This window comes from Falco peregrinus, chromosome 3 (genome assembly GCF_023634155.1).
Source record: "Falco peregrinus isolate bFalPer1 chromosome 3, bFalPer1.pri, whole genome shotgun sequence".
Lineage (NCBI taxonomy): Eukaryota > Metazoa > Chordata > Aves > Falconiformes > Falconidae > Falco > Falco peregrinus.
The window spans coordinates 96,672,705-96,694,474 of NC_073723.1; the positions used below are offsets into that span (position 1 = coordinate 96,672,705).

Consider the following 21,770-nt stretch of genomic DNA (forward strand, 5'->3'; position numbering starts at 1 on the left):
CTTTGGATGGGGGGTTGGAGGACCTTTGTGGTCCAAGGCATAGATCTAAACCCCTGCGTTGCTCCCTGTGCCTGCACCCTGGGGGAGACCAGCTGAACCCCAGCTGCCTGCTGCCCTCCCCAGGGAGCCCCACAGAGGGGAACCAGGGCTGTAGGGGGTATGAAGCCTGGAAAAGCAGAGGGATCCCGTTTTATTTGCCAAGTGACCGAGAAATACAGCACACCGAGCTCCTAGGTACATCCTTGGGTGCTGCACCAACACTGGCCTCCTGCAGCTTGCCTTCAGGTTTGTAAGGCACTTTCCTGAGGGTGGGTGGGGAGGGGGCATCATAAACACCTCAAAGCCATGTCACCCTGCACCCTTGTCCTGCGTTAGTCTCATCCATAACAGCTCCTGTCGCCTGTGGAGGGGTGCACCATCACCTGTCAGAAACGAGCGTATCGTCAGACCCTCAAACACGGGTGCTTGCTGCTGGCTCAGCCTGGCCCTGGGCTGCCTGTACTTCCAGCCCCTCAAGGACAGGGGCACGCGACCACCTCACCCTGGGTTGTTGCAAAACACAGCTATTCATGGAAACATTCAGTGCGCCTTGTCTAAACCACCACGTAAGGATTATGGCCGTGATATAAACCCAAGAGGGATGTGGTTTCCCCAGGCTGGCAGCGCCGTGCAGCTCCCTGTGCAGCTGCGGGGAATTAACGGAGGGAGCAGCAAAGCAAAGCAGCCGTCTGCGTTATCTGCAGATGCTGTTGAAAATAGCACTGCCCTGGGATGGCCTAACGGAGAAATTTGTCCCCGTCACAGCAGAACCTTCAGAAATGAGTCCTTGTCAATTTAGCGGCAAAATCCTTTCTCTGCTGTGTTCTGTGACAAAGGTGGAGAATAAATATTCTGGGCTGGGAATTGTACAGAAGGAGCCCTTAGAAGTTCTGCAGTCCCTGGTTTCGGGCCATTAGCAAGGGGTTGTTTCAAGCTGTAAAAAAGGAGCGTAAATATTCCCTAGTTAATCTCTCTTCTTTGTCCGGATTCTTCTCATGTCTCCAGCTGCTGCATCCATGTGCTTCCCCAGCTGGAAGGCAGCCAGGCGCAGGGCAGGCGAGTCTGTAAGCTTGCAGGTTCCCTCTCACAGTGTTCAGAAAGCAGGGAAAAAGCACTAGAGAAAGGCAGTGGTGGCTCTTCCCTGGGCTGTTCTGCACCTTTTTGGTACGCTGTTACCCCACAAGCTGATGGTTACTAGCATAAGGATGGCTGTGCTGGTGGTTTTCCATTCCTAGTGGAAGGGTGAGGTTTCTGCTTCTGGCTGGTGTAGTTCATCACAGCTACTAGTAAAACCAATGGCTGAAGGTCCTTGTACTCCACTTTGGCCCCGGTCCAAGCACTGCATGTACTTACATTGGCATGCTGCAATGTAGTATAAACCTCTGATCGTAAACAGAGGTTAGATACATACTGCTGAGACAACTGATAACGGCCAGAAATAAAACAAACCACGGTTTGTTGCTATGATGGTGCTTGTCTTTTGGAGGAGGAGGTGTCGCCTTTTTTCTGATGCTGATAACCTTCCCTGGTGGAGCAGCCAGCCCTTCTAGGAGAAGAAATGTGACTGTCACTGTATAGTATCTCTGTCTCTCCTACTTGGTATGTTAAACTGTGTATAAAAGACTGCTTGTTTGTATACTGGGCAAAGATGCTAACTCCTTTGAAGTTGGTTGAAGGAAGGATTTTACTTGTTATCTTGTTATCTTTCTTTTTAGTTGTTATTTTACTTGTTATCTTTCAGGCGGTTCTTGGCTAGGTCTGGATGCACAAAACATACGGACTCCCCAAGACCCTTCCTCCCCTCCCTTGCTCATGAGGAAGATGGACTTGATGTTGTAGAAGAGCATGTTCTCACACTGTAAGCAAGCTGCGGTGCTGTTCACAGCAGCATGGGTCAGAGAAGCAAGTTTCATTCGCTCTTGTCTATGGCTGTTATTCAGAGAGAGTCACGGACCTCAATTTGCCATTCAAAAAGCTCCTGTTACTCTTACTTTCTGCAATGGAAGGAATCACAAAATATCCCTAGTGCTGGACTAGATGTTGTTGATATGGCTTCTCAGGGAACTCAAAGTCAAACCATTCATAAGGCTGATGGCCAAGTCAGAAGCTCTGCTGGAGGCAGGACAATGAGCTTTTCCCATTTTTATTGTCAGTGCTTGATGGGAAATTTCTCTAATGTGGTAAGAATCTGGACTGGAAGAGTTGGAAACAGTAAACTAAAATAGGTGGCTTTGGGCATCAGATGAAGTAACGCCTGCTTGCAGTACCAGTGAAGCTCCTGGGAAACACTAGTTAAAAGGAACACGGAGAAATGGTATACCTGGTGTGTGTACCACAACCCTCCACCATCACAACCATGAGCTTCTGTAAAATGGACTCAGCGAAACAAAACAGTCACCGGTAAAAACGTTGCTGGCAGATCTCATGGAGTTACTTTAATTATTCCGTGTTCCTGCTTTCAGCAGCTGAGGATGACAAATACGGTAGACCCGTCCTTCACCTCTTCACCTCCTTCCTTCACCTCTCAAGCATTTTGTCTGATCACACTTTTCTCCATTTACCTTGGTGGCAGTGGTCTTGGAGCAGCCTGCCCACAGAAGAGGTCTGTGTGACAGAAGAGGAGTCACCATTATGATGCACTCCATGGGGTATTTTCTGAGGGCAAGGTTGTGATAACTTGCCCTGTCCCAGCTCCTTTTCTGAGGGCAAGGTTGTGATAACTTGCCCTGTCCCAGCTCCTGCCTTCTCCCCCCGTAGCTCTGCTGTATGTTGTTGTACTCTCATTGCCCTGTCAGCTGGCAAACCAGCCTTTTGCTGGGGAATGGTGAGACTCTTCCAGCGTCCAGCCTCTGCAACCTCTGCAAGGTCTCTGTGTCCTGTCACCAATGTGGTGTTCAGCAGTAGGATGGTATGATCTTATTTATGGTCTGTTTTCGTATTTCTGGTAAGAGGGAGGATGGGGCCATGTAAAAGTTAACTGTTGGCTACCTGCCTGATGGACCTAAGGACTGATCACGGTGGGTGTGATTGGTTTTGGTTTAAACAAACAGAATCTCTTATGAAGGTTTTTGTAATAGATTTTAAAATCAAATTAATTAATTAAGTTCAAAGCGTAGTAAATTCAGAACGCAAATCTGAAGTTGAAGCAACCTCCTTTCCTCCTCACCCCAGCAAAAAAGACTATCTGGGTTTGTAGACTGGAAGGTCACTGGTGGGTGACAAAGGAGACCTTTGTTCCGCTCGTGGCCACACTCCTTGCTCACAGGCTGACCTCCTTCGGGCCAGCTCCTCTCGCCCTGCTTGAAAAGGGAATGTAACGATGCTGACCTGTTTGCCAAAGTGCTTTGAGATCTATCTGTGAAAAATTGCTGGGAGTGAGCTACCTTTGCAAACTTTGCATGTTTCACTTTGGGACGCTACTTCAGCTTGGAAAATATTACTTCCTAAATTTGGTGAGGTTTTAGCGTTTATGATTCATTCACTGAGAATTCCTGACTTCCCTAGCCTCTTCCCTTATTTGTAGGTATTTGCTGACTAGTTCAGTAAATGGGCTGTTCTGAGGCTGTTTGCTGCACTTGACATCACTTACCCCTCCGTGCGCCTGAGTCACGCACCACCAGGTCGTACACTGGCGTGTATCAACTGAGATAAGGCAGACGGAAGCAAAACCCCAGCCTGGAGCACAGCCTGCGGCCGGGCACGGGGTGGGGGGGTGGGGGGGGATGGGGTCCAGCCCCCCTTCCCCACGCCTGGGCTCTGCCACTGTGTGACTCAGGGCTGGCTGAGCAGGCGGACGGGCTTCTGGCAGGTCACAGGCTCGGTAACAGCCGAGGACAAGGAGGAGCTGTTATTCGGTGTGCACGCCGTAGTACTCTCCGTGCAGACAGGGGATTTGGCACGTAAAGCCGTGAGCTAAGCACTGCGTGAAAGGTAACTGTGACAGAAGTACACCAAACACGTTTTGTCTGTGGTTACTTCCTTGATAAAATAATCTGCAGACTGCGACAGCTCTTTCCTTTAGCCACTTTCCTTTCTCCCATAGCTCCTATTTTAAGAATATTCCTGTCCTGTATTCTGAAAAAAAAAAAGTGTCTCGTTACTTTGAAGCCTCCTGCAAGGAACAGAGATGCAGTCACAACCTGCTCATGCTTTCTCATAAACTGATTTAAAACCTTGTCCGTGGCGACACTGTGGTCTCACCTGGTACTCAGCCTGATGTCTTCCACGAAAACACACAGCTGTCCCTTAGTGGGAGACTAGTGCTTCGATAAGGGGTCTTAAATAAGGTGTCTTTTTATTACTGTTGGGTTTTTTCTGAGTAAAGAAAGAAGCTTATGCTGTGTGCCATCAATGACATTACAAAGCATGTAATATAATGACTTGGTACTTTTTTTTTTTTCCGATGAAAATGTAGCTCTTTTTTCACTCTGTTTTTTATGCATTTGGGTTTGGGTTTTTTGTGGTTTTGTGTTTTGTTGGGGTTTTTTTTTTTGGTTTTTTGTTTTTTTTGCAAAAAAGGTAGCTCTAAGTTTTTTTCAGTCTGGTTATTTCACAGCTTCAGAATTTGTTGTTCAAGTCCCTGGTTACTACATTTCCACAGCTGAAGATAAAGACTTGAAACCCTGAATCTCTTACAGCTCAGGAACATGACAGAAGTTAGCCCCCCTAAAGGTCACAGACAGCTTGTTTCTGTGGGAGAGGAGGAGGTGAGGAGGAGGAGGAGGAGGTAGCCGAGCTGGCACGGGACATGAGCAGCCAGCACCGCTGTCAGCGGGGCTGCTGGCACCCTGGGGCTCTTTGGAACATTTTCTCTGAGTCTGAATTCTTCCAGCCTAGTTTAGTCTTTCTGGGCTCCCTTAAAGGTCAGCTGAGAGAAAACATTAATTGTTTTTTTCCAGAGGGAGCTGCTGCTCTTCTCTATCTTCTTTTTTTCTTTTTTTTTCTTTTTTTTTTTTTCCCTCTCTCTCCATTTGGTGATGCAGGGAAAGCATCTAAAGCATGGTGGTGTGAGAGAAGTTAGCTGCTTCGGCTTTCTGCCTTCCCCTGTAGTAAACTGTGTTCCCTGAATGAACGAGCGAGGCTTAGTACCAATTCTATTCCCAACAGTCCTCATACGCAACCTAAAAAAAACTCAAACCCCACACATACCCCTTGTAGCCCACGGCTTTTTCTGGAGCTGATGAAAAACAGAGCTGATGTCATGGGCTATTTTTATACAGTGATGTCTAAAATGCTTTATTTTTGTAATAGTGAACGACTGTACTATACTTGTAAGTAGATTATTTCAATTTTATTGTTTCCATTTACGTAAATTGAAAAATATCAGAGCTGAACTCAGCAAGTCTTTTTTATTATTATTTTTTTCCCCCAAATTGCTTTTGAGTTGGTCAGCCCCACTTCCACCCCTGTCCTCTTTGGCTAAGTCTTGTCCATCGGCAGACACCAACACAGGACATCAGCCCTGTGTCCTCGTGCTGTCCTAGCAGCCGTGACAAGCTACCAAAACTTCACAGAGAAGTTCCTGAGGTGGTGGCAAAGAGCGAGAACCCAAATGTCCAGCTTTGATGTTTGATGAGTATTTGCCATTAACCATGTCAGATATAGGCTGGGTGTTTTTCCAGTTTTTGGGTTTTTCCTCCTTTGAAGCTGCTGAAGTGTTTGGGCAGCCATTCTGTTTCCTGTCAACTCCCACTTTTACTTTTTTTCTTAAAAGTAATATTAAAAGCGCTTGGTTGGGTTTTTTTAATTATTTGTTTGTGCTTTGGGGTTTTTTTTTTGAGTAGCAGAGTCTTGCCTGCTGGGTTTACATTTCTGCCAGCAAAGTCCCTGCTCCTGCCATGTGCTTGACACCCTTTTGCTGCTCACTACCAACCCAGGTGGGCACAGCACAGCCTTACTCTTGGAGCCATCCATTAAAGTGCATTTTTTGGCAATTCAAGCAAATCTGCAAAATTGAAAAATAAGAGTTCACACAATGGAGCACAGGATGCTGCTGAATGCAGAGCTGTTTGGAAAAAGAAACTGTTTAATGAAAGCAATACAGGTTCTCTCCATCCTTGCTTTCTAGAAATCAAATCAAGGAAATAAAAATATTTTGGGTTTTATTCAGGCCCTACTTTAGCTTAAGTCTGCCTTACCTGAGGGAAACAGGTGTGACTAAGGTGGTAGGCAAAGGGCTCTTTTCCAAAAGGATTCAGGTACCTAGTGTCAGTCTAAGATGCTTCTGTCTAAATGCAGATCTCCCAAACCTCTTTGCTGTCCTGGGGGACCTGAAAACCTAACTCCAGGCCTCAGCAATTGTACCAGAGCTCTGCATGAAATGGTGGTGGCTGCTTTTTATCTGCTTATTTTGGAAAAGGGAGTTAAACCCATTCATCTCTCTTTACTGCCCAAGGCCATTCAAATTCATGTATCTCACTTCCCTGGAGAACGCCTAAGCAGCTAACTAGAGAGTGCCCTGGAGTAAATGCTGCCTTTGTTACACCTCCTCCTGGTTTGAAGTATAATTATGAAGGTATAGACACACACACAAGACTGGCTGTGCCTGTGTGGTTGTTAAATACTCGTTGTAGGCTCCAGTTCTTACTCCAAGGATGTTAAGGTTTATTTCTATATTTATTTCTATACGTCTATTATTCAGTGAATTGTTCGGTTCAGAAAGGAACAAAGCTTATTGAATCTTCAAAAAAGCTTGCATTAATTCATATCCAACATTTGGGTCCATACACAAACACACGGACTCTAAAGGCCAACCTCCATGATATATAACTGAGCAAAACATTTTGAAGCCTGCTGTGTGCCACCGCAGAGCCAGCGTGGGCGGTAAGCACCAGCCTGTGTAGCAAAAAGGAAACACTCTTGTTGCCTGCCCAGAGCAGGTGCGGCGTCAGGCTGGGATGTTTTCATAAACACAGTCTCATACTTCTCGGTTACATCTGTGTCATTTAAAGAAAAATAAAAGGATAATCTTCTCATTGCCATCTTCTCCTCGTCCCGCTTCCTGAATTGTTTTCAGTGATTTCATGGTAGATGATTCTGTGTTGCAATATGCAGCCCAGGCTGGAATAGTAATTGCATCTTAAATGCTTAAAGTAGAAAACACATTCCATTAACTTCTTGCCATCTGAAGCGTCATGTTAACTTTTTATCACTATCTGCTTCCAAGCTTTCTCAAATAAGTATGATACAATACATGCTTTTCTCCTGGTTGGTTGGGTTTTTTTCAGATCATTTTGTCTGACAACTATTACACCATCTGCCTCTGGAGTACCAATAATTACCCCAAACCTACACCATTCTTGCCTGTCTCCAGAAAAGCAGTCACCGAAAGCAGCTGCTGAAACCCTTGGCCACCAAGGCAAGCGTGCTGAACTTGCTTCAGGCAGCGCTGGGGAGCCTGCCTCCATCCCCCGGGGTGCTGTAGGCTGGGGAAGGAAGATTCCAGTCTGGGAGAAATGGAAACAACTGGGAGGGTTTAAGCAGTTTTGTCCACTGAGGCTGAAGGAAGGAATAGAAGCGCCGGTGGCTGCCAAAGAGCAGACCCATCGGCATCGTCAGCGAACAAGAGGGGTCTGCAGACCCAGGGATTTACCGATCTGCCGTGTGTCCCGTGGTACACAGCAAAACACTGTGCCACAGCAGCACTCTGAAGTTGCTGCTTTTTGATCTTGACCACATCTTGGCTCCTAAAAAGGTGGCTTTTGCATTTATAGTTGGACCTGTTAAGAAAATACAGTCCATCCGACAGGCTGTTATAACCTGAAGGGCCAGGACATGCATAGGGTAAGTTGTGCAATTTCAGCCCAGTGCAGTTAACTATGGATTTACTGAGACAGTTACTTCCCCCTCAGGAGTTTTTCCTTTTAAATACCCATATGCACCCCCAAAATCTCTGTCCTTCACGGGCACCTTGCAGGTGAGACCTGCCTCCCCTGGATCTGTTGTTTTGATAGAGCTGAGCATAAACCTGCGGGATGTGGCTGCCCTGATTTCTCTTTCCCTTCAAGATGCAGCAGCTGTCTTTACACAAAGAGCCAACCCTTCCCTGTTCCAGGTCTATCCCTTCTGCCTTGGAGAAGTGCCCTCTTCTCAGAGCCCTGCCACCTTCCTCAGAGTGTTTATGTCCTCTCCCCAGGAAGGGATTACATATTATGGCATGAATGCATTTTTTTAAAACACACAACCTCTTATTAGACAGTGTTTTTAAATAAAACAGCAGGTGAGCTTGTTAACTCCATCTGCCACTCCTCTCATGGAGTATATGTTTTTTAAATAAACTTTAATATCCTCTACCAAATTAAAGAAGTGTTGTTTTCCACAGGAATAGCCTGAGTATAATCATGATATACACATGTGCCCTTTTTTTAAAAAAAAACACAATAACTACCATCTGCCACTTTCTTAGTAAACATTGTGATATTATATCATGAACTCAATTACGCAGATTGCTGGGGTGTGGACAACCGGTTGCTGCTTTTTAAAAATAAGTGTTGAAATAAAGCTTTGCTTTAGGTGCAGCAAATTCATTACTGAATGTTCGTCAAAGAGAACGTGCTCGCTTCAGCCAGCTGTGCATGTTCCCTTACGTCAGCGGAAAACTGCCTGGGTGCAACAACGTTGTTTCTTATTGACTCGTGTAATTATAGGCAGGGTTAATAAACGGCACCGGTTACTGCCAAGGCTTCCCCAAACCTTTCTGCTGCTGTGTCTGGCCAAGCTTGTTGAGAAATGGTGGGATCTTTCACCAGATTCACTTTTTGGCCAAATGTTCTCCTTGACAGAGGACGTGTACCCCAGGCTTGGTTTTAGAAATAGATGCATTTATTTAGAAAAAACACCAGCCTGCGGGCCTGAGACACTGCTAGTATGGGGGAGAAAGAGGAGAGAAAGGAGAATTTTGTTGACAAGGAGAAAATTTGGTAATGCTCCTGAAATCTGAGGTTGGAAGCTGCTGGGGAATGTCAGAAGGAAAGTGGGACTCAGAATTGGTGGCAAAGTGCTTAAATTCACTGAGCAAAGGCGTTGGACAAAGATAGAGCATGTGAGAAGGCAGGCAGAAAACTGGCAAAAAGATGCATTTAAGGAATAGGGTGGGGCTCCATCCTCCCTCTCCCCCAGCTCCTAAGAAATCACCATTTATTCATTAAAGAAATGGTGGAAGCTCGAAAGCTAAGAACTCCAAGGTTAAGAGATGCTCATCTTAATCTGGGCCTTTTTAGATACAAGCAATTAGAAACAGTTCTTAACTGTACACTAGGTGTGATCACGCAGTGAGCAATATCTGCTAATTGAATGAGGAAAGCATCTTTTAGGAAGGGAAACAAGTTACAAGCCTAGAGGCAATCTGTATTGCAAATCTAAGAGGACAATCACAGTCACGATTTATTGCTCATGGGGCATTGAGTCATCTTCTCTGGAAAACCTTCATAAATCTACTGTGTTACACCAGATATTATTCAGAAACATACTTAATTCTTTTTCAAATTATTACTGGCATCCGTTTCAGCCTGACACTTTGGGAATCTTTCAATACCTATGGACTTGGCTTATTTTACTGTCACAGAACAGACAGGTCAGACTCCGATCGTCCTGCTTCAGTATTAGTTGTAAATCGATGTTAGGCTGATCCACCTGAGATGACCCCTGGGTTTTTGCCGTGTGCATCCAAGCAGTTTGGCCCCTGCTGTCCTTTACTGATATTTTGAGGTGCTGATGTCGGGGGGGAAGGACACCCCTCTGCGACAGCAGGGGCCAAACTGCTTGGATGCACACAGCGAAACTTTAATGGGAGCAGGATCACCCGGAGCCTGTCTCTCTTCATTTTTGCAGTCTGTTGTTTGCTTTCTTTTTTATTATTATGATGGGTTTGGGGTTTCTTTTTGGCCAAAATGCAATAACATGCTGTGGATATGTATCTGTTGCATTCAGTAAGAGACAAACAGAGCACTTTATGAGGTTTCCATGACCTGTTTATTAATTCGGGAGGTGTCGGTGTTTGATGTGGGGGGCGCATTGTGCCCGATTCGTTACACCTGTGTGGTTCTCCGCTGAAATCCGCTAGTGCAAAACTGCAGCCCATTGTGCTAAGGAGACTGGCCCCTTGGCGGCTTCATTGTGAGTAAATGATACGTATCCCTCTGGCTGAGTAAGACCTTGACGAACTTGTATCAAAGGATTTTCTGAACTCGTTTTAGGAGCATGATGTGAATTATATAGAGCAGGTGTGAGTGCCAGGGGAAGGCGGAGGCTGGTGTCACACTTCACAGCTGAAAGCCACCCACCATCGAGGCTGCTTTCCATGCACCCTGCCAGTATGAATCCTCCTGGAAACAGAAGGCTCTCTGAGGCTACGTGGCGAGCCTGAAGGGACAGAGCAGGCTTTTGAGGGAGGCAATAACAAACACTGGAAAAATTCCTGCTGCAAATCAAGGTAATTTTTAATGACTTGTAAGTCAAGACTGGCCTGGAGAAAAAACCATGGTGATTTACAGAACTCCTCTCCCTTGCCTTCAAAGTCGCTCAGATGCTTTCCAGGTCAGCTCGGTGGCGTCAGTCCACTGCAGCAAAACAGAAGGTGGCTTTGTAGGGGGAGCCGGTCTCAATCCTGGCATTGTGTCCCTGTCTCCTGTGAGGAAGGGGTGCATGGTTTCGTGTCAGATTGTGCCATGTCAGGCAGCGAGAGAGCGCCCTACACGGTGGCAAAAAAATGTCTTGTCCAGGAAATGGGATCATGGCATGTGCCCTCTGTTTTCTCCCCAAGGGACCTGCAATCTTGGATTTGACCCCTTTTGTGTTGGGTTAGAGCTACCCAACACTGCGACTCTTTCCTCCTGGAGATACAACGATGCCCTGAAGGCTGCAAGTAGGCCACCTTAAAAGGGACAGCTAGTGGTTTTGCTTCCAGCAAAATTCACAAACTGTTACAACTGACAGAGCTTTTGTAGGGGTAGGGAAAGAAGTGTGTAAGGGCTGACGAAACTTGCTTTTAACAAAGCAAGTTAAAAAGCTGCTGGTAGCAGCAAGGTAAAAAGCTGCTGATGGCTGCTGGTAGTTAAGGAATGCTTGTATTGTATACATCTAATAATATTGACTGGTAAGTTTTTCTTGCCATTGTATTTCCTGAGATGCTGATTTCTTAATTGTTCTCCTGATAATGCCCCTCTGTGCCCGGTGTTAGATGCTGCAGAAGACACCTAACCCTACAGTAGAAATTCCAGCGCATTTGATGGAGACTGTATCTGGTCTGGGGTGGGACACACCTGACTCATGAAGCAACAGAGCTTTGGGTACCCACATCTATCAGCTGCTCTTGTTAAGTATTTGGATTTTGTATTGATTTGTTTGGTTTTTCAACTGAGTTGGTTCTTCTGTATTGTTCCTTCCTTGGGGAAAGGAAGCCCCAAGAAAACACTACCATGGGAGGTTTCTCCGCTGTAGTCCTACTAAATTAAAGTGCCTCCAAGAAGAAATGTCACTAGTCAAATCTGACCAGTTCTGGCATGTTTCGGTGTGCAGGTCTTTACCCTCTGCCTTAAAGGGTGTTAGGGTTGGGGGGTGCTGCAGCGGCTCTGACATAATGTTTTGTTTTCAGTCATTGGAATTGGGTGTGGGGAAACAAACAGAAAAATTGCAGCAGTGGGGATAGCATAAGTTACTAAGAGTGGCAAAAGGAGTCTTTCAGACTGCCACGCAAAGCAGGCTTCCTGAAAAGCTAGATAATTTCTTCACTGTGTTGGCACATATCTGAAAAAAATGTTGTAAGCGTTCTTATATATTTCTGATTATGTAAAAAAAAATAATAATGGGGAAGATGGGTTACGGTGTTACCCAGTATCAGCATGCTTTATGTAATTCTGAGGCTGTAAAGTTACAAAATTCAGAGCAGTTTGGTTTTATTTTTTTTAAAGATGTTATACAGTGTAACGTCTAAAGCAGTTGCTACCTATCAAGGGGGAAGAACATTTTCTGCCAGTTCTTAAATCAAGGGTTATGTTTGCAGAAGTGACCTTGGTTAAGGCTTTGCATTTCAAAGCTGTAATCTTCTGAAGTCGTGTTCCTAGCAGAGCTGGGTTCTGTTGGTGTGAACGTTAACGCCTACATGCGCAGCCTCACATGCAACAGTTAATGTTTGAACAAAGCTTTCTGGCTCGATTGAAACCTCTCACAATTAGTAAGTAATTTAAAAAAAAATATAGTTTGGGTTTGGGTTTTTTTTTCAGTTTCTCAAAGCCAGTGTAAAACCCCCAAAACCTTATTGCTGAAATAATGGGAGAGGAGATCTTGTGTAATGCGTTGACATCTGCAAACCAGAGTTAATTAAATCTTTACAATAAGCTTTTCATAGGTAATCTCCTTTATCGCTTCTTGGTGAATGGAGCTAGCATCAGCTCCCAGCCGGAAGAGCAGGGCTACCCCACAATCTGGTACTACACTGGCAGCAGAATAGCACAAGTAGATCTGGGTTAACCAAAACTACCCTTTTACTTCTCTGTAGCCTTGACTTGGCAGCTCGCATTGCCCATTGACCAGAGTCCATAGCCATGCATCATCCTCTTTGCAGTCTGGAAATACAATGAAGAATATGCTTGGCTGTCTGATTAAAATCTTCCTGGCAGAGCTAATTTGAAAGTCACAGTGGAGTCTGGTCAATGAACTAGCAAAAAGGAGTAATAGGATAGCAAATTTATAGCCATGAACTAGGTATTACTTGGCACCTGTAACAGTCTTGGGATGTTAAGAATGATGAGACTAATTCTCCTGCTATTTTATTAATTAGTTAAGGATAGGGCAGCAGAAAGATCTTTAGGCTGTTATAAGCGAGAGGTGCGACCTAATGTTTTTCCAGGCTAGCATTTGCTATTCAAACGATCTGCACAGGGTTTGCAAAACCACAAATCAATGTAAAGGACGCTTGCAAAGTGAATGCCTGAGGGAGGCGTGGATATAGAAAAAGCAGAGACAACAAGCCGCTCTTCATTTTTCCCTCTTCTGAGCAGAGTATGTGTGATGTGCCGTCTCCACCACCAAATCTACTTTGTATTTGTTTGCATGATTTTCTCTGCAGCCCCATCTCTTCCACCAGTCTCCTCCTCTGTGAATGCTTTTGACTGCACATTTCTACTTTGATAGCAGGAGTAAGAGCAGGGAGTAAGGGCAGAGAAGACCTTTCCTAGTTAGTCTGTTGTGTTCTGAAGTTCTCTTAATCCCGTGGTGGCCTGGTTGCATCCCTGCTTTATTTTCCCTTTAAGTGCCGAGTGACTTTGTCCTTGATGGAAATCAGATGTAGGTTGGTTTAACACCCGCTCCCTCCCACCTCCACCCATGGTTTATGGTTACTTTACTTAGGTTGTTTCGCCTCTTTTAATGTAACAGGTGGCAGGTGCTGAAGGCCTAGACTAAGGGAGTGTGATGTAGCTTTAAACATGATTTAAGTCTTCTGCGTATTCCTCAGGTTAGCAAAGGGCATTCCCACTTGCATCAACCTAAAAAGTAGTTGAAAACGGCAGCTATAAATATTCATCCATCACAAGCAAAGTCTGGGAAAACTAAACCCAGAAATTTTATGCTCTTTTGCTTTACCCTCAAATAAACTTTTTTTTTTGGCTGGATATTTTAGATGTATTTCCTTAAATTCCTCTTATGGACCAGATACCGTGGGTTTTGTTCACCATAAATCTTGTTTTGAAAGTAACTCCAGTGCAGTTAAGGCATTAATTGACAATGGGCACATAGCAAGGCATTACTTGGAGCAAGTGTGTATGGCAGAAGCAAGGTCTTCTTTATCTGCAGTAAGTGTGTCAACATGCGTCTTGTTGAGATTTTAACTGTGAGCACATGAAAATATGGGGGGGTGGGGATTGGGGGGAAGGGTGTGAATACAAGGCAGAAAGCTGTTACAGAGCCTTCCTCTCCTGAGTATATAACGGAGTCCCCTTTACTCTTTCAACCTGCTTTGAATTCAGCTGGGTTAAAACAGTGAACAAATATTGCATAATTGTTCACCAGGACTATGATGATCTGGTGACAATTACAGCAGAGGACAAACGTGCTGAAATGCCCAGTAACCTCATCACCATCCAGCAATTATGCTGGTACAACATCGAGCATAACTGAAATGCTGGTTAATAAAATGTAATGAGGTAATTCTAAAACTGTTTTCCTACTTTTCTGCTGGGCAGTATGAGAGGTTTCTAACCATCAGTGACATGGAGGGGACTTCACAGGAAGAGGGGAGAGGGAAGTCTAGAGAAAAGGGTTGAGACATCTGTGCATAGAGTCTTCCCTTAAACCTAAACAAAGATTTTTATTTTTTTTTTCTAGAAATGTGCAAGTTTTAGGATGTAGTTACCTGAAGCATTTTGTGTGTTGGCAAGTCTCACCTAAGGAGACTACCGACCTCTCGCTCCCAACGACTGTGCTGCCATATGCCAGCCTCTGCCTTGGCCGGTGCAACCATCTGTGGTGCTGCATGCTGGATGGGTTCCCCTGCCAAGGGACATGGAATGCCAGGGACCACCCCCCTGTGCAGCAGCAGATGCTGTGTTGAAGAACTTGACAGGCTTTTCTGGATACAGTCACATAAAAGCGGTGGCTGATAACACAGCGATAGGCTATTAAAAAAAAGCCCAACAAAACTGAAAGAACCTCTTGGAGTAGAAGCCCTTAGAAGGGCATGGACCTCTGATTTCTGCTTACAGCTGGGTTATGAATTTTGGCAAGATCACTTCCTAAAACGCATTCCAGAAGACTATTCTGGTCTTTCTTACCACATTTTTAGAAGCGCAAAATAACACATTGGGATAGCCAATGTCTCCTCTTCCTGCCTTCCCAATAAGGTCCCTATGAGCTGTGCTTGTCCCTCCTTCCCCTTTTTCAAGAGGTAGAAGCTGTAGATGTGAATGAAAGTTTAGACATGTAAATTCAGCAAAATGTAATTGCCCTGCAGGCAGAAAACCTGCCTGCCTGTCCTTAATTCCTAGCCTCTATGCACAAACTAGTCTTCTACAACTCCAATGCGCTTCATGGTTATTGTGTCGATTAAATAACACCTGTCTGCTAATATTCTAATTGTTCCAAAGTATAAAGCAGGGAGGGGGGAGGATTGCAGATCAAACTGTCAAAGGATATGCAAAGTATTTGGTGGCCTTCTGAATAGTATAATGTATACCTGCATTTTCATTAAAGTAACAGTCTACTCCCGAGCAAGACAGAATGCGTGTTGTGCCCTAAGGAAAGGTATGTGACAGAAGTCTGTGTTCTTAGAAAGCACCAGTAAGCTGTGCCAGCAATATCCGGTAGATCAAATGTTTCTAGGATCTCATGTTACTTGTCTGTGAAATCAAATTGAACCACTGGCTCCCAAGGAACTTACAATGTGAGTAAGGTTCCCCGCTAAAATACTGCTTTGTAAACCAAACGGCACTAAATGCATATTACATCTCCTTCATCACTACCACTAGGCAGCCCAGCATGCAATTGTTAATTCCAGCTGCATTTTAGTGGGCTCTTAGGCAATGAAACACTAATTCTCCAATGTAATTAGCTATGCTGGCTGCAAAGTCAATGCTGAATTAGTCACGTTTCTATCAACGTTTAGTTACCCTCCCCAAAGAGATCCTCTGGAGCTCAATAGCCTTGTTGTCTTTATTAACTGAATAAAAATGCAAAAGAAAATTGTCTTTCAGCCAAAGTCTACACTGGCATACGGAGGGTTTCTTCCTTCTGACTAGTGATATAGGATGCATAAGGTAGAGCATGCATGTTTCTGGACCTGCTATACACTGCCAGCCCAAGGTGTATGCATACCATGCCTTGAAGTTTGACCTTTGCTTCCACTTCATTTGTGGTATGTGGTTGAGTCAGCAGAGGAGTCAAAATGAGTTGCAGCTGGATGATAGGGAGGCAAGAGTAGAGGGAGCAAACGGCTGTGCCCAGTGATATGGTATGAGAAACAGAAAGGGATTCAAGTTCAGGAGATTGCCATTAAAACATCAAAAGTTGCAGGTTATAGGCACTAACAGACCTTTGCTAGGCTTGTAGTATTATTATGTTAGTAATATGAAGGCATATTTTTGACTACGGGCAATGTATTGGTGATAATTGTGATGTTAATTCTGCACAGAGCTCTTCATTCACACTTGGTGCACATCTGGCGTCATCTCAAAGGTAACTTTGAACTTGCCACAGAGATCTGCATGGTACTGAGTTTATTGAAACCAAAACTGATTGATGTAAAACCCAGTAGGCTGTACAACAGGAATCAATATGATAAATGGAGCAATTTCAAAAGTGTGCTTTTTTTGTTGTTTCTGTTTTCATGAAAGATGCCATTTCAGCCTTATGTGGAGAACCTGGCTAAAGCCTAGGCAATACTCCTGGACCGTCTAGGCTCTAGCCCTTTGACTGATTTGGAACACTGTCAGAGTAGCGTATTTTTGGACTACTCACTCTGGTGTGGAATTTGACCTTTGGGTTTGTATTATCATACTTTGTTGCAAAAACCTGGTGAAAAACTGATTCTGAATATGACTACACTCTCCAAATATGCCTCCCTGAAGCTGACCTCTTTGCATTTTTTATCTGGCTACATTTAAAGTTGATGAGACTTTTAGGTAAAATTCAGTTCCATCTACTAGAAAGAAAAGACCAAATCTAACTGTGTTCTGCAGAAAACGAGCACAGCTACTGTAACTTATTTCTCCAGGTGGTCATACAACAGCCTATGATATTATGTCAATTGTTCTTGTTGTTGTGCTTTTCAAATTAGCATCCCAGAACAAAAAGTTTGTATCAAAATATCTGTTTAAGCACTGAGGATCAGCATCTCCTATTTAATGCCTTGGCAGGGGATGCTCTGCTGGGCGATTCATATTTCACAAATAGCGTCGCTGTCGATACTGGAGCCTGTAACAGAGTAAATAACTGAGGTGTCAAAAACTGACCTTCCACCACACAGATTCTATGTTTCTTTTGGATTCTTACTGTATTTATGGTTCAGCCCATGAAGATCAGAGTGAGCAGAGGTAATGGTGACGTTGCAAACCATGGGATCAAACATCAGTATAACTTCCTGCTTAGGAAAAAAAGCATAGGGATTCACCCTTGGCGTGTAGGACTAAAGGGATTATCTGCTCTGCTAAATCCCATCCCTGTGATCACCTGACCAAACCAAGGTCCCCTCATGCATCAGAACCTACAAAACATCTCCCAGTACCTTGTAGCAACTGTAAGGTCTGTGGTGAAAGATGAAATGTGACGTAATGTACACCAGCTGAGGACCTGTTCCTTTCCCTCTGCCTCCCTCGCTCTTTTTGGTTGTTTAAGATCTCTCTAAAGTTTTGTTCTTACAAGTCAGGATATGATTAGCTTTTTGCCACATTGTGCCACCAGTGCCCAAAGTAGCAATAGTCTGTGCTGTGCACTGAAAAACAATATGAAGGGGACTAAGCTTAAATATCTCTAAATAAAATTTGAATGCAAAATAATAGCCTTCATCTTCTGTAACATACTGAACATAAATAAGGTAATACTGGTCTTGATCCAAAAGTCACAAGTTGCTTTAATTACACTGCTGAATGTTCCTGCTGAATTTTCTACGTCAGACATCTGTATGGCAGTGTTAGGTCAACCAAGCTAAGATTGTTATTCTAAGTACAGGGTGAAAAAACTAACCGTGACCTGGATTATAAAACGTTGACATTAAAGGTCTGCTGCTCCTTGTAAAGAGCGTGGTTTTGTAATTTATAGAAATCTGATCTCCTGAAAGTGCCCTGCTGGGCCTGAAGCTGACATCATGTTTGTCTGAGCTTTAACAGATTCAGCAGGACTCGTATGATTAAAGCAACCCTCAGCTCCCCGCGTTTTTGGAACAGAGCTGTGGAAAAGACACTTGGAGTTAAAGATGACAGCTCCCTGGAGATCTTGACTTTACCAGCTTCATTAGAAGTTAAATTATGAAACTCAAAGCTATAGCTGAAAAGGGTCCAGAATTTATTTGTGATTCCTTGGTTACCTGTGAAAAAAAGTTATTTTTTTAGCTGTGGTCATTTAGGACCAGTGCGAAAGGTATGTGCCCAGGAGCAAGTAAACTAAGATTGCATTCATCGGCTCTCATTTATCCTGCCGTAACCGGCTGTGCACGCATCCTTACCCAGCTACAAACGCGTGGCAGCTACTTCTCAGCAATGAATTCATGGCAAGGCAGGGTAATAAGACGTTGTCCTTGCTCCGCACTGATTAAATGAAGAGTAGACTTTCAACTCTGTAACTCTACTGTTGACATTTTATCACAACCCTCATCGAGAAGACTATCTTGGAAGGTCCAGAGGGGAAAAAGTGCACATAATTACCACATATGCAAATAGAACAATTGTATGATCAATAAGATAATCCTTATCTACAAAGGTCAGCAGGCAGGTGCCAGCTGTACTGCACTTGTACACAGCATGTTATCTACAATGTAGACAGGTATATTTCTGCACAGAGACCTGAAGTCTTGCTTTAAAGCAATTATCTTTTTTCTGCAATCTTTTAACGATACTGTTTTTCAATTATGTTAGGGGATTTCTGTATCTCTGCCTTTCACTTCAACTGCTTACTTGTCTTGATTTGCCCAAACTCCTTATCTTGAACATCACGGCTCCCATCACCATTATTACATTTTTGTCAAGAAACCCTTCTGGAAAACTACTCCATTACTTTACTAAAAAGCATTGGATGCAGTTCACCACTATGAGGCATATGGGCTTGCTTATGTTATTCACCAACAAGATCTCAGCTCAGTTTGGAAATGTGAGTGATGTTCTAATTTTGTAATGACCTCTTCATTTAGCAGTGATTTTCTCTTCTTAGAGATCCCTTCAAAACTGCAAAATCAAAACCCAATATAATCAGCAAGCCCCTGGCATGAAAACCAGATTGTAGTTGCAGAAGTCAAAACAAGAGTAATACAGCCAAAAAGACACAATGATCAAAGCACCACCCACTATAAGCCTTTAGGAATATACATTTCCAACTAAAAGGTGCTTGAACTTTGCTTTAACCTAGGAATTGTTACTCTAGACTTTTTAGCTGTGGCTGGAGGGAGTGGGTTGCCTCTGAACATGTAGAAACAGAAGAGCTGAAGGTGAGAGAGAAGTTCAAAAAGTGTTCTGCGTGGCTATAGAGAATTGCAGGCAGGACCCCATCTGCAAGGAAGGCAAGGCAGCAACAATTAAGGTACTTCAGCGCACACCCTACCCTGGGCAAGCCTTGCAGCGAACCAGTACTGTGCCATGCAGCCCGGAAAGAGGGGTGGGTGACGGCAGGGCAGCTGTAAGCCCTGGGCAGCTCTCCAGAAGAGCTCTGGCAGCAGCAGCTGCGGATGGATGGCGTTGAGCCCTCGCACCCCGGTGGCACAGCTCTTTCCAGCTAGTGCCACCCGGGCTGTGAGCAGCACTGCTCTCCTTTGGTAGCTTGGGCTGCAGGAAGGTTGCAGCCACTCACTCCAGCTTCCTCCCCAGACAGACAGGCTGTCTGGAAGGCTCCGTGCCAGGGTTCGTGCTGTCTCAGGGGTTCAGCCCCTAGTTAGGAGGATTTCGTTACTAACGCGTTTGTAATACTGATGCTATTAGTACTTGCAGTACTGTGGTGCTTTTTACAGAAGCTGTATTTCTTCGCCTCTACATGAACAAGTAGAAACAGAAAGGGTGGTTTTTTTTTTTTTTATGTGATGTAGTGAGAAGTGGAAGCCAATGCTTAAAACCTTTTCCCTAACGTCCTGACCCACTGTGCTGCTTTACCCATATAGGCTGACCGAAACAGAGAACTTGGACCAACATGTATTTCTCCTCGTTTTGCAAACTGACCAAGTTCCTCTTTCAGATGCAAGGCAGTACGTGTACACACACTGTAAGACCAAACTGTTAGTTAATCCTCTGTTCTGGAACCCATCTGACAAAGGGGTAGGTAGTGAGACATTTTCCTTTTGTAATCTGTTTAAGTAAATGAAATTAAATCTCTTCTTGGCCAGTTTTAAAGATCAAGTCATAAAAGCCTGGAATAGTTCTGTTGTACACATTTCCCTTGGAAAATATCTGCTTCGGCTTTCTCTTTGCTAATCAGGTCTGAGACCTCCATTAGAGAATAGTTTATTCCCAGCTTTAGTTAATACTTTTCAAATGTGCTGTATTTGTATACATGAATTCCTGCTTTCTCAGCTCTCCAAGATTATTTGAGGACAGGACAGCTAATGTCTACCTGAAACGAGTCAGATTTCTTCCTGATGTCAGAGTAGGGACAGGAAAATTAGCTGTAGAAAACAACTTATTAAATTGGCTGTGGTTCTTTGTCTTTTGTAGGACTCCTCTTGATCATGTGGGTTGTTTTCCTGAGTGGTGGATCATTTAAAAGCAGGTTAGTTATTCCGCACACATTATGAACAAACCTGGTTTATTTCTGATGTCTTCAGGAAGTTTTTTCACCTTATGCATTGATTTTGCGTTATCATTCCTGTGATGACTGCTACCTGCATGCACTAATTCTGCTGTACTCTTTCTGTTCCTTACCAAGCAAGCAGAAGGTGAGGAAAATGTTTGTGAGATGATGTCTATCATCTTATCAGGACTTGAATTATGTTTAGGGCAGGGCCATAGCAACTGTTGCAGTCAAAAGCTAACATCGTCTAAGCTGAGATTATTGCCATTGCACTCTGCCACTTGGGGTCAGATCCTGCCTTTCCTAGCAGCGATAAGTTTGTTTTACCTTCTCTTTCTTCCATTATTGCCACACAAGCAAGGACTTTGGACATACTTGTGTACAGATCCAGCTACACATGTTTTAAAAGAATGCTGCTGTCTTAACTACCTGTTCCCTCCCTCTCCTATAGGTACCTCAGTTTTCAGACCCCTCAGCTCACTACTCGGGTCTCAGTGCACAGCTTTGCCAGTGCAGGCTCCGGGGAGGACCCGAGGGAAGAATATAAGATGGTAATTTCCAGCGTCATTGCAGCCTTAGGCATATTTAAACTGATTGTGAAACTGCACCTCTAATTAGGGCTTTGGACAGCAAGCCTGGCCATGAGTGAGTGTGTTTGCTTACAGAATACCCCTGACTAAGGCATGTCCACGCGAGCAGGTGCAGATTACTTTCACCCAGTTCAGCCTGCACTAATGCTTGAACTGGGAGTGCAGGAGAATGAAATGTGGGAGGCAGCGTTCCTTCTCTCGGGCACAGCCCCGTGCAGAGGCGTCCTGCTGCTTCCAGACCCAGAGGGTGTTGCACTGTGTGGCTTTCTCGGTTCAAGTCTTTATCAGCTAGGTGCTCTGTACAACCAAATGGCAAAATTTTCCCCTCCTGAAAGAAAGAGATTTCTTACAGCCGACCACAGAGGGAGGCTGAACCCAAACACAGTGACTAAGGTCATCCTTTGAATGGGAGAGCATAATTCTCGTTCTCACCTGTTTCCGTGTTCTTAAGACCATTGAGTATCACAACAGCTCACTTAGAAGGGTCCAGAAGAATGCTTCTGAACAGGGTGTTAAATATTGGCTCAATCAAGTACTTCATTCCCCTACCTCCCCACCCTTAGGTTTTTTAATCACCTGGAGTTTACAAATCTAGTGAATCAAATATTTCTCCTACCAGTGGTATTAAATCGCATGAAAACACTGTGGGCAGGTAGCCAGAACAGTAACAAAGCTGCCTTGAAAGTATTTATCTCTGACAATACTTTGTGCTTCTCATCTGTCTATCTG

The 21,770-nt window shown here is 44.3% G+C and overlaps 1 long non-coding RNA gene across 1 annotated transcript; it reads left to right on the forward strand.

Moving 5' to 3' along the window:
* The first annotated feature begins 342 nt into the window (after window positions 1-342).
* LOC114012642 (uncharacterized) lies at window positions 343-7,015 on the forward strand. Its single transcript, XR_003555236.2, has 2 exons — window positions 343-2,705; window positions 2,750-7,015. It is a non-coding gene; the product is annotated as an uncharacterized LOC114012642 (long non-coding RNA).
* Window positions 7,016-21,770: the final 14,755 nt, after the last annotated feature.